Source organism: Phyllobates terribilis, unplaced genomic scaffold, assembly GCF_046119375.1.
Source record: "Phyllobates terribilis strain yellow unplaced genomic scaffold, ASM4611937v1 Scaffold_11__3_contigs__length_659146591, whole genome shotgun sequence".
Lineage (NCBI taxonomy): Eukaryota > Metazoa > Chordata > Amphibia > Anura > Dendrobatidae > Phyllobates > Phyllobates terribilis.
The window spans coordinates 111,730,934-111,743,765 of record NW_027362771.1 but is presented as its reverse complement, the minus strand read 5'-3'; positions in this window follow the sequence as shown (position 1 = coordinate 111,743,765).

Genomic DNA, 12,832 nt, shown 5'->3' with positions numbered 1-12,832 from the left:
CGGTATTTACTGAAAGTAGGAAGTCTAAACAGTTTATGCAAATTCTGATTTAACCTTCAGAAAGAACTGTCAGGAAAACAAATGCTTCACAAGAATAAAACACACTTTTCAGAAGTGGAGAAAATGCAAGGTCAAGTTGTTTCAGCAATTACAGAAGATGTTTAGGCAAGAGCCAAGAAGGTTTTGGCAAATTCATTTTAATCCGGTCCGAAAGGAAAAAAAATAATTGTGGAAAATTCGCACAAGGCAAAAGATGAAGTGATGTCTGACTGTGGGAATATCAGGTGCAGAAGTGTATATGCCAAGCTCGCAGGTACATTGGCAGCTGTGACAACTGTTTTCTATTATGAAATACCACTGATTAATCTATTACACTGAAGCTTGGCTTTTAGACTAACCCCTCAAAATGAAGAGCATAGAAGGATAACTTATTGGAAATATATCAAAGAGTATTTTAAAATATAACCTTTAATGGATTTAAGTAAAACCTAATGACATGAGTAAGTCACAAAACAGCACACCAACTAGATAAAGCTTAAAACCTCTGTAACCAACAATCCTACATAACAAAAACCTTGTCCGTCATAGGATTAAACTAAGAGGTCACACTGACTCCGAGATGTCCCTATCATGCAGAAATAATTAAGCATAAAGACCCATTATGCAGGTCCACTGATGCACAAAATCATATATAGAAATAAAGATACAGTACAGACCCAAAGTTTGGACACACCTTCTCATTTAAAGATTTTTCTGTATTTTCATGACTATGAAAATTGTACATTCACACTGAAGGCATCAAAACTATGAATTAACACATGTGAAATTATATACTTAACAAAAAAGTGTGAAACAACTGAAAATATGTCTTATATTCTAGGTTCTTCAAAGTAGCCACCTTTTGCTTTGATGACTGCTTTGTACACTCTTGGCATTCTCTTGATGAGTCTCCACCACTGCCCCAGTCTCTGCTGTTTGTTTGCAGCACTGACGTCTTGTGGACAGCACTACAGCCAACCACTGAGCTCAGTGTCTCGTTCCATCTACGTTGGCAGAGCCACTGATTTCAGTGAATGGCTGCAGCGCTGACGACATGACGTCAGCGCTTCAGACAAATGATAGATTGCGTAGCAGCAGTAGAGGGCCGGATCCACACCTGGAGAGTGTGAGTGAAGCAAATTTTTTTGTTTTTATTTACACTGGACTGCACCTGTGGATATCGGCCAACACTTCCTTCAGCAGCACCTTCATAGTTCTGCAACAATCTCTTTGTCAATTTGTAGGTGTTTAATTCACACTTGTGGTCATCTCCTGATGGCAGCAGTGTCCTGCAGTAACTGGTTTGGTCACTGCGCACACTCTTACAGCCTATTCTTTAGTCACTTCATTATAGTCCTTAACCCACAAATATTGATCTTCTAGCGTCTCTGTCTGGGCACTCCTCATCAGACTCACATATTAGCTTTCAGACTCCCTTGGTGGCAATCTCCAAGACCAGTGATGGAGAACTTTTAAGACACCCCGTGCCCCCAGAACCACCAACAGTTGAGTCTACATTGCTAAATCCCCTGCCTAACAGTCCCTGTATTACATTACACACATAAACAGATCTTTAGAAAAAGTATTTTTAAAGTCCCTTTCTGATATGTAAATGAGGGCTTTGACTAGTCGATGGGACGTTAGTGTCCCCAGACTATTTGGCCCACTAATCATGTTATCATGCCACTGATGGAATTTTAATTGTTCTATCATGATATTTTAACTGCACTAATGTCTGTGTACTTGTTCACACTGAGAATAAACTATTTACTGTGATTGTGAAGCTGGACTCCATCTATGTCTTTTGCACTCTTAGGAATACCCTACATAAATTAATGGCCGTTGATTTTGAGGGCATGAACCCAGCCTGGTCAGGATGAATGACCAAAGAGATAACCTTACTCAGCCATGTTGCCAGGATTTTTGCTCAGGATCTTGACGTCAGCTGTAAATAATGATATAGCTCTATATGAATCCAGTAATTCCTTCTCCTTTCCTTCTTTAGGAAAAAACACAATTATTGCCTCATGCAGGGAACGTGTAGTCCCCCCAATAAGCACACATTATTAATCATTCCTCAGTATTGTTGCTCCAATACCTCCTCAAACAGTTTGTATATTTCTATTGGAAGGCCATCTAACCTGGGTGCCTTGTCGTTGAGCATCTTCCCCACTGCCTGCTGCACTTCCTCCAATGAAATTGACCTTTCTAGAAATTCCCTATCTTTGACCCTCAGTGCAGGGAGACCATTCCCAACTAACTATTCAGAGAGATCCTCCTGCGAGTAATTGACCCTGGAGAAATATAAGCTAGAATAAGAGCCGTGTAGAATATCCAGCATTTTGGCAGTTTGGGTACTGACGTTTCCCTTCACTAGTAGATTATAAATATAAGCGTTTTCCTTCTGAGCCTTTGCCAAATTAGCTAATTGGCAGCCAGTTGTCTCTCCCTCCTCATAAAACTGCTGCTTTAAGAACATACACTTATTATCTGCTTGCTCCAGCTGAAATGACCGTAACTGCTTTTGAGCCCCTTTCCATTGTACCAAATTCTCAAGGCAGTTTTTGTATGTACAATAATTCAGTCACCCCTACTCTATTTTCCAATTCCGCCCCCTTTCCCCGGGAGTTATCTTTTACTATTTTTATTTCATTTATGAGAATCCCCCTCAGAAAGGCCTTCAGAACGTCCCATATCACATTAATTGGCGCCGAGCCCACATTAGTATCAAAGAACTCCAACAGTTTCCCCTTGACATTGTCACAATTAATAAGTTTGAGCCAAAAGGAATTAAGTTTCCAGTCAAGGGGGTGTCTAGCCCTAATAGGATCTACTTGCATCCAGAACATTAGATGGGAGTGATCCGACAAAGATCTAGGGGAATATTCAATATCTGACAAAAATGTTACCATGGAAGGGTTACACCATAAGATATATATCTATTCTTGAAAGGGATTGATATGTTGACGAAGCACAAGAGAAGACCCTTGCGGAGGGGTACCTCTTCCTCCAAATACCTATCAGGCCCAATTCAGTAGCAAGATAACCAAATGAGGATACATTGTCCTCCCCCCGGGGACTTAAATACATGAGGATTGCATATATTGTTAAAGTCACCCAGAATTATTAAAGGGATATTGGGCCAACCAGCGAGTTTCACTAGAATTCTTTTGAGCGGGGTATTACAAAATGGAGGGGGAATATATAGCACCACAATGATACATTCAAAGTGAGCCACTGTACAGCGCACAACGATAAACCTGCCCTCAATATCGCTAAAAGAGTTGATGCATTTAAAGAGAATTCTCTTATGCACCAGGAGACTAACCCCCTCAAGTCCCCACCCTCGTCATACACGTCTCTTGCAGTCCAACAATCGCCAAATTAGATTTCCTAATGATTCAAAAATTGCATGTCTTTTGGAGCTGTCTCTCATACCGTGAACCTTCTACAGCCCATGTAGTAGCAGGAAAGGTATCAGGTCATATTATTAACAGAGCATCATAAAACAGAGCAGTCAAGCTTAAAAATAACCAGAAACCCTTACATTTGACTACCAAGAGAAGAACCTCCCATTCCCAAAGACCAAACCGGAAACATTCCCTTCCCCCTAGATGATGTAAACCTACCATTACCCTTAAGGGCTGGGGCTTGAAAATGCACCAAGCCATCCAATATGCTCCCATGCTCAGTGTAATCAAAAATATAACACACTATAAAACATCTATCATCTAAGACAGAGCTCACTGAGTTATTGAACCCCCCCACAGGAATGTGCCAAAAAGTTCATATTCAAAAGAGAAGAAACCAGGACCTCAGACATATAACATCTTAATGTTTTAGGCACAGAGGCGCAGTACTTATTTTATATAAACAAAGCAGCTTCTTCTGTTACAAGCATCAATGATTTAACTCCTTCCGGTCCTCATTTCCTGGCTGGTCTGACGCTCATGAGTGTCCATACATCTGAGGGCATCCTTTGGATTTTCAAAAAATGCAGTAGATCCCAGAGCAGCCACTCTGAACTTAGTCGGATAGATCATGGAATATTGCAGGCACAGTGCACACATTCTTCTTTTGATATCCAGGAACATGCCTGTCTTGCGCTGAACTTCCACTAAACAATCTGGAAAGAAAGAAATCTTTTGCCCACCAAGACAAATATCTTGCCTTCCTCAGAATAATGTGCACCTTTGATGGTCACAATACTCTGAGTACCCCTATAAAATAATGCTTCTTAATTGCCCATTTAACATTTAATGATATCCTCCGAGTCCCCCTATATAAAGCTCCCCTATACATAGTATGACGGGCCACAGCTCCCCTATACACAGTATCATGTGCCCACAGCTCTCCTATACACAGTATTCACAATTTTGCCCACAGCAGTGTGACAGACATCCCAGCGTGTACAGGAAGCATAGGGAAGTGGAAAAGAAGCATGACTTCTTCAACTTTCTGCACATGCTGGGTTATCAGTCATATCCTTGTTGGTGTGATCCCAGTTTGTCCTAGCCTAACCAGTTTCCAGTCCCAAACCCAAAAGAAAATGGAGGGAAATGAAACTCAATGTTGACCAGCGACAGCCCGAAACCTGAAAGATCTGTATGGAGGAGTGGGCCAATATCCCTGCTGCCGTGTGTGCAAACTTGGTCAAGAACTACAGGAAACGTCTGACCTCTGTAATTGAAAACAAAGGTTTCTGTACCAAATATTAAGTTCTGTTTTTCTATTGTATCAAATACTTATGCAAAAAAAATGCAATTTAATTATTTAAAAATCATACAATGTGATTTTCTTGTTTTTATTTTAAGATTCTGTCTCTCACAGTTGAAGTGTACCTACGATAAAAATTACACACTTCTTCATTCTTTGTAGGTGGGAAAACTTGCAAAATCAGCAGTGTATCAAATGCTTATTTTCCCCACTGCATATATATATATCTTTTTTTTATTTATTTATTTTTATTTATATAGCGCCAACATATTCCGCAGCACTTTCCAATTCAGACAATTTACAGACATTATTGGCACTGTCTCCATTGGGGCTCACAATCTACATTCCCTATCAGTATGTCTTTGGAGTGTGGGAGGAAACCAGAGAACCCAGAGGAAACCCATGCGAACACAGGGAGAACATACAAACTCCTTGCAGATGTTGTCCTTGGTGGGCTTTGAACCCAGGACCCCAGTGCTGCAAGGCTTCAGTGCTAACCACTGAGCCATCATGCTATATCACATAGGAAACACTAAGGCTGCAGTATACATTACATAGGATACACCTAGACTGCTGTATATACCTCACATAAGATACACTGAGACTGCTGTGTATACATCATATAGAATACACTGAGACTGCTGTATATTTAGTTCATCAAAAATGACACACTGAGACTGCTCTCATAGAATTCATTGTGACTACTGTATTCATATCACATAGGATACACTGAGACTCTGCTGTATACATCACATAGGATACACAGACTGCAGTAAACATCACTTAGGATACATTGAGACTGCTGTATATACGTATATACATAACATAGGGTACACTGAGACTGCTGTATATGTACATCACATAGGGTACACTGAGACTGCTGTATATGTACATCACATAGGAGACACTGTGACTGCTGCATACATCACATAGCAGACAGTGTGAGTGCTACAGTATACATCACATAGAATACTCTGAGACTGCTGCATGCATAGAGACTCTGCTATATATGCATCGCATTAGAGACACAAAAACTGCTGTATATATCACATAGGATACACTGAGACTGCAGTAGACATTATAAAGGAGATACTGAGACTCTGCTGTATACATCACATAGAATACATGCAGACTGCTGTATATACATCACAAAGCATACACAGAGACTGCTGTATATATAATGTAGGATACACTAAAAGGGCTGTATACATCCCATATGATACACTGAGACTGTGCTGTGTATACATCACTTAGGATACACTGAGACTGTGCTGTATATACATTACATGGGAGACACTGAGACCGCTGCACACATTACATAGGAGAAGAGGGGACTTCTGTCTATATACTACATAGGACACACAGAGACTGCTATTTATACATCACTTAAGGTACACTGAGACTGCTGTGTATACATTACATACAATACAAAGAGACTCTACTGTATACATCACATAAGATACACTGAGATTGAGATATAAATATATATACACAGTCATGGCCGCAAGTGTTGGCACCTTTGAAATTGTTCCAAAAAATGAAGTATTCCTCCTAGAAAATTATTGCAATTACACGTTTTGTTATACACATGTTTATTTCCTTTGTGTGTATTGGAACAGCACATAAAAACAGAAAAAAGGCAAGTTGGACATAATTTCACACAAAACCCCAAAAATGGGCTGAACAAAATTGTTGGTACTTTTCCAAAATTGTGGATAAACAACTTTGTTTCAAGCATGCGAAGCTCGTTCAAACTCACCTGTGGCAAGTAACAGGTGTGGGCAATATGAAAATCACACCTAAAACCAAAAAAAAGGGGAGAAGTTAACTCAATCATTGCATTGTGTGTCTTTGTGTACCATACAATGCAATGTCTTCGGTCTCTGGCACTTTGTGACCTACAGTCTGCTCCAGTGTTTCATGGAGCGAGCCGAAGGTCATAACTCAATACAAGCCGAAGCGGCGCTGAAAAAAAGGTGAAGACGCCAAAGGGTCTGTGTAAGGCCACAGCCCCACTATCAGTATTTGGTCAGTATTCGGTCAGTATTTTTTCTCGGGAGTGGGAGCCAAAACCAGGTGAGGAACAATCAGAGAAAAGGTATAATAGAAACAAGTCACCAATTCTGCATTTATCACCCACTATTGGCTTTGCCTCCTACTCCTGAGAAAAAATACTGACCAAGACCAAATACTGATAGTGGGGCCGTGGCCTTAGAGTAAGGACAAAGACCTTACATTAGAAGCACCACTCCAGCACTGAAAAAAAAGCTGGAGTGGTGCTTTAAATAACTGTTATCTGTATGAAATAAATGCACAAAACAGTGTAAGGCTGTGTGCCCACTGTGCGTTTTTTAAGCGTTTCCGCAGTGAAAATTCCGCTGCAGAAACGCTTAAAAAACGCTTGGTAGAAGGTCTGCCATGTTCCCCAATGATAATCTGCATGTGCTGTGCATATGCTGCGGAAATTTCCGCTGTGGGTTATCATTGCGGAAGAAACAGCATTACTACCAATTATTTTGCGGAAGCGCTGCGTTTTCGCCGCCATTGACTTGCATTGAATCGCATAATATCCGCATCACTACATGTGCACCGCTGACGTCGGCGGTCGCGTGACCCGTCACATGACTAAATGACGTTATGGCAGGTCCTTTTAGACCACCGCGAGACACCGGGGACACCGGACGGATCGGATAAGGACACCGGGGGCCATCAGAAGGTGAGTATAATATTTATTTTTTATTTTTTACCATTCTTTCGGTCACACTATATAAATCCATGCCGGTTGTATGGATTTATATAGTGTGACCAAGTTGTCAAGCACTTTCCAAGTGATGCTAAAATCGCTTGGAAAAGCGCTTGTCAACCCGCATGCGGAAATGCAAGTGAAGAACGCTTCACAGCCGCATGTCCCTGGCAGGAAAACGCATGTACAATCCGCATGCGTTTTTTCTGCCAGGGAGATGCAGAAACGCTCAGGACAAATCCGGAGCATTTCTGCATCGTGGGCACATAGCCTTACAGTTAAACTGTTCACATTGTGATGGCTGGAGACAATGTTTCAAAAGTTCATGTTTTAGTCCTGTATAGTGTACAAGAGCTATCACCTGATTTTAATATACTTGACAATACCGCCATCTGCTGGTAAAGATGATTTTTGAATTGAAAAAAATGAAATAAAAATAAAATCCAGTACATAGGAATTTTACTACTGCTACTGCTGCTGCTGCTACTACTACTATTGCTGGTAGTAGTTGTAGTGGTAGTAGTAGTAATAATAGTAGTGAGAATATATCACAAAGAATTTCATATGTATAGAGACCAAGCAGCACATGTTGCTGGAAAAAATGTAATTGAACCAGGTTTACATTTTCTTAAATGATATTTCACCAAAGTAGTGAATGTGTAATGTTATTAAATGGGAATTACATGGGTTTTCCGGGACTATATAACAAGCTATCGGGGTAACCACCAGAATACTCAAAATTTTCAAGCAAGATAGTTAAAATATAACATTTATTAGATATACATTAAAAATCATTTTCCTTCAAGTAAAAGAACCCTAATGGGCCAAATAGTGAACCCTGGGTCTTTTGAATTACCGTCAATAAATTATGATAGTGTATACATGCAAACCACACCTCAACATATCAAATACCAAGTGTATAGGGTTTTAGAAAAATCAACCTCATTCATCCAGAGCATGGGATTTAGACATTATCCTTGCTAGTGACGCGCCCCTGGGCCTGTGTCGCGCTGCGTTGCGCACGCGGGAGCTTACCCGGAGCCGGATCTCTTGAGGGTTGTAGTCTCGTGGCGGTGATCCGGTCCGTGCCCAGGGAGTCAGACTAAGTGGCGCTGTATTAGCGGTAGATGTTGGACGACTACGCCACCCGTTGAGTACAGCTAAGGAGCTGCTGCTGCAGGGCAGACCGCTGAGGCCGGTGGTAGGATTGTGCAGCGTGATAGTATAACCCCCAACGGGAGGGGTATGGCCTCAGGGCAGCCGACGTGGATGATGGGGGTAGCAGGAACCACTCGGAGACGGTACGGTGTAGTTCAGGGTCTTTACTGGTGACAAATATAGACCCTCCCGGAGTACTGGCTAGCGATTGGGGCCTGGTCAGTCCTTGAGCAGATGGGATCTCCCCTGGCCAGGCGGAGTTGTAGGCCTCCCAAACTAACGATACTCTTCCGGCTACCTTGCTAGAGGCGGGTAAAAGTAGCCCACGTCCCTGAGTGTACCGTGTGGTGCTCACCCGTATGGCCGGTGACTCGGGGCCTTCTAGTAGCTTCCGCTCCACGACGGCGGTGCTGGTCCCACACGTGTGACCGTGCCTTCGGGTTTCTGGGCCAGAGGACCTGCAATCCCCTGCCGGTCGGTTTCTGCTGCTGGATAGGAGTTAGTCCCCACAGCCTCGGACTCCGGGTCCGGTGATAACTTCTCAGTCAGGGCGAGCTCTGCAGCTGCCAGCCCCTGACTCCTTGTAGCACTGCTCCCACAGAGCTCCTGATGTTCTTTTCCTATATCTGCTTCTCTGTCTCTACTTCTTCTCTACTCACTAACCCTGCCTCAGCCCTAGGTTTATATAGGGGAAGTTCTTCCCCTCCCAGGACTGGGCAGGAGGTGTGGCATGCACAGGATCCCTGACCAAGAGACCTCCCACCTGCTCTCAGACATAACATTGCTGTTACTGTGGAAACCAGACCCCTGGGGTGCCACATTCCCCCCTAGTGAAATTTAGTACTCCGGGACTAAACATATTTTTAGAAAAACGTAACAAGGTATAAACAATAATAATACAATAAGAAAAACACATAAAGATGGTTACGGCGTGTCCGCAACCGGGTGCAGTCTTTGAAGAAAACAAAGGTGTCCATTTCACCAAAACAGGGAGACGTAACCAGGTAGGGGTCTGTCCTGCCCCGAGTCCTTAACAGTCTTTAGTCCATTCCTGGGTTACGCTCCAACCAATTGTGCAAGGATTCCCGGTAAATCCACCAAGGACTCCTAAAAATAACTAGAAACACATAATTATTTACAAGTAACAGACAGGTGACCACAGATAAAACAATTTAAACACTTCAAATCCTCCAACGTGCGGGTAACTGGCCTCTAGTGGCCCTAGTGGACCTACGGAGTTGACTGTCTAGCCCTGAACTACAGGGTGTAGGAGCTGTCAAGGGTAAACTGGGCAGCTGTCTACCGGCTCTTTGACTCACTAGGGGTACGGCAGGCTCACTATAAGCAGAGGGTTGATCCTCCTGTTCTGCTTGTGTGGAGTCTTCTGCCTCCTGGACCGGCTGCTCTTCCAGCTCTACCTGTTGCTCCGTAGGCACTTGGGATGCTGGTTGGAGGAACGTGAGGACGGGTACCACAACTGCACCATTGACTTGAGTCCAGGACCGAGGGAAGTCTCCGAGCACAGTACTAACCATATCTTCCCTTTCCTCTACGGGTCGATGGTCTTCCTGTTCCTCTTCAGGGTTCCGTAGCTGTTCAGGACACTTCTTCAGGTGATCCCGGGATACAATGGCTATGGTCTCCCCTCCGTCTTTACTGATGGTACAGACTTTCGGGTTCTCGTGGCTTGAGGGCAGTACGGTGTACGGGTCCTTCTCCCACTGGTCGTCCAACTTGTGGAGCCGTCTTTTCCTCTTCAAGACCTGCTCTCCGGGTACCAGGGGAACAGCGGGAGCATACTGGTTGTAAGTTTTCTCTTGTCTTTCCCTAGCCTGACAGAGACTTCGCTCCACGTTCTCCTGTACTTTCCGGTACTGCTGCTGCCTCTCTGTGTCACAGTCTGCTTCTGGTGAAGTGTCCTCGGGTGTCAGGACTCCCATTTCCAGGTCAACAGGTAACTTACCAGGTCTCGCCCTCATTAGGTAAGCCGGGGTACAGTTGGTGGAACCTACCGGGATGTGGTTGTATAGGTCCACTAGATCGGGCAGCTTCTCAGGCCACAGACTGCGTTCTTCCAGGGGCAACGTTTTCAGGAGATCCATTACCACCTGGTTCATTTTCTCACAAAGTCCATTAGTTTGCGGATGATAGGGTGTCGTCCTTATCTTCCGGCAGCCATACAGATTGCAGAATTCCTGGAAGACCTCCGCTTCAAAGGCAGGTCCCTGGTCCGTCAGCACTTGGTCCGGGTACCCGTGTGGACGGCAGAAGTGCTGCTGGAAGGCTCTAGCTGCTGTTTGAGCCGTTAAGTCCTTAACGGGGACGACAACCAAGAACCGGGAGTAATGATCCACAATGGTTAACGCGTAGACGTAGCCACTTCTGCTTGGGGTCAGTTTTACATGATCCAAGGCTACCAGTTCCAACGGCTGCCGGGTGACGATGGACTGCAGGGGAGTCTTCTGGCTGGCACGGTCCTTCCTTCTTAGGTTGCACGGGCCACAGTCTCTGCACCACCTCTCGATGGTTCCCCTCATGCCTACCCAGTGGAACCGCCCGCGCAGCAGGAACTCCAGCTTCTTCCATCCGAAGTGTCCAGCCCCGTCGTGGTATGCCTCCATCACCACGGCTGCGTCTCTTCGTGGCACCACTACTTGCCAGATTAGTTCATGCGTCCGGGAGTTAACCATTCGGCGGCACAACTTCCCCTTATAAAGGAACAGTCGACTCTTCTCAGCCCACAGTTGCTTGGCTTCCTCCGGAGCGTCTGGGTCCAGGCGAGCCTCTGGCCGAGTCAGCATCTCCTTCACCAGTCGGACGGCAGGGTCACTGTCTTGCGTTTCCGCCCAGTTGTAGTGAGGCAAGGGATTAAACGTAGCAGCTTGCTTACTCCTTACCCGGTGGGAATACTGGATAGTCCCATGACGGTGGAACGCGGGGAGTTCGACTTCTTCCAGTCCCTCTGGATCTTCTCCTACGTCCGGTAGGTTTGGCATCCTGGACAGGGCGTCCGCGTTGGTATTGGAGCGTCCTGCCCGGTATTTGATTGTGAACTCGTAGTTGGACAGACGGGCCATCCATCTCTGCTCCAGGGCACCGAGTCTTGCTGTGTCCAGGTGTGTCAACGGGTTGTTATCCGTGTACACGGTGAACCGGGAGGAAGCGAGGTAGTGCTTAAAGCGTTCGGTGACTGCCCACACCACTGCCAGGAACTCTAGCTTAAATGAGCTGTAATTCTCAGGGTTTCTCTCGGTGGGTCGCAGTTTTCGGCTGGCGTAAGCGATTACTCGTTCTTTCCCCTGCTGGATCTGGGACAGCACGGCTCCTAGCCCGATGTTACTTGCGTCGGTGTAGAGGATAAAGGGCTGGCTGTAATCAGGGTACGCCAGGATTTCATCCCCCGTGAGGGCCATCTTCAGCTGGCGGAAGGACTCTTCTTCTAACTTCTCCCATCTGAAGGGTGGCTTCTGGTTCTTGGCCTTCCGGGACTGGCCTATCAGGAGGTCCTTCATAGGAGCTGCCTTTTTGGTGAAACCGGGGATGAATCTGCGGTAATAGCCTACCAACCCGAGGAACTGCCGCACTTCCTTTACACTGGAGGGACTTGGCCATTCCTTAATTGCGGTGATCTTATCAGGGTCGGGAGCCACTCCATCAGCGCTCACCACGTGTCCCAGGTACTGCACCTTTGGTTTCAGGAGGTGACACTTGGAGGGTTTCACCTTTAGGCCGTAGCTTGCCAGAGCTTCGAACACTTCCGCCAGGTGTTTCAGGTGGTCCTCATACGTCTTGGAATATACGATGACATCGTCCAGGTACAGCAGGACCGTCTCGAAGTTTCTGTGGCCCAGACAGCACTCCATTAATCGTTGGAAGGTTCCTGGTGCGTTGCAGAGTCCGAACGGCATGCAGGTAAACTCGCTAAGTCCCATCGGGGTGGTGAATGCGGTCTTCTCCCGGTCCGCCTCTGCTACAGGAACCTGCCAGTACCCACTAGTGAGATCCAAGGTAGAGAAGAAGTTAGCAGATCTTAAAGCAGCCAAAGACTCCTCTATCCTTGGTAAGGGGTACGCATCCTTGTGTGTGATACGGTTGATTTTCCGGTAATCTACACACATCCTCATGGTGTTGTCTTTCTTTTTGACTAAGACTAGTGGAGCTGCCCAGGGGCTACAG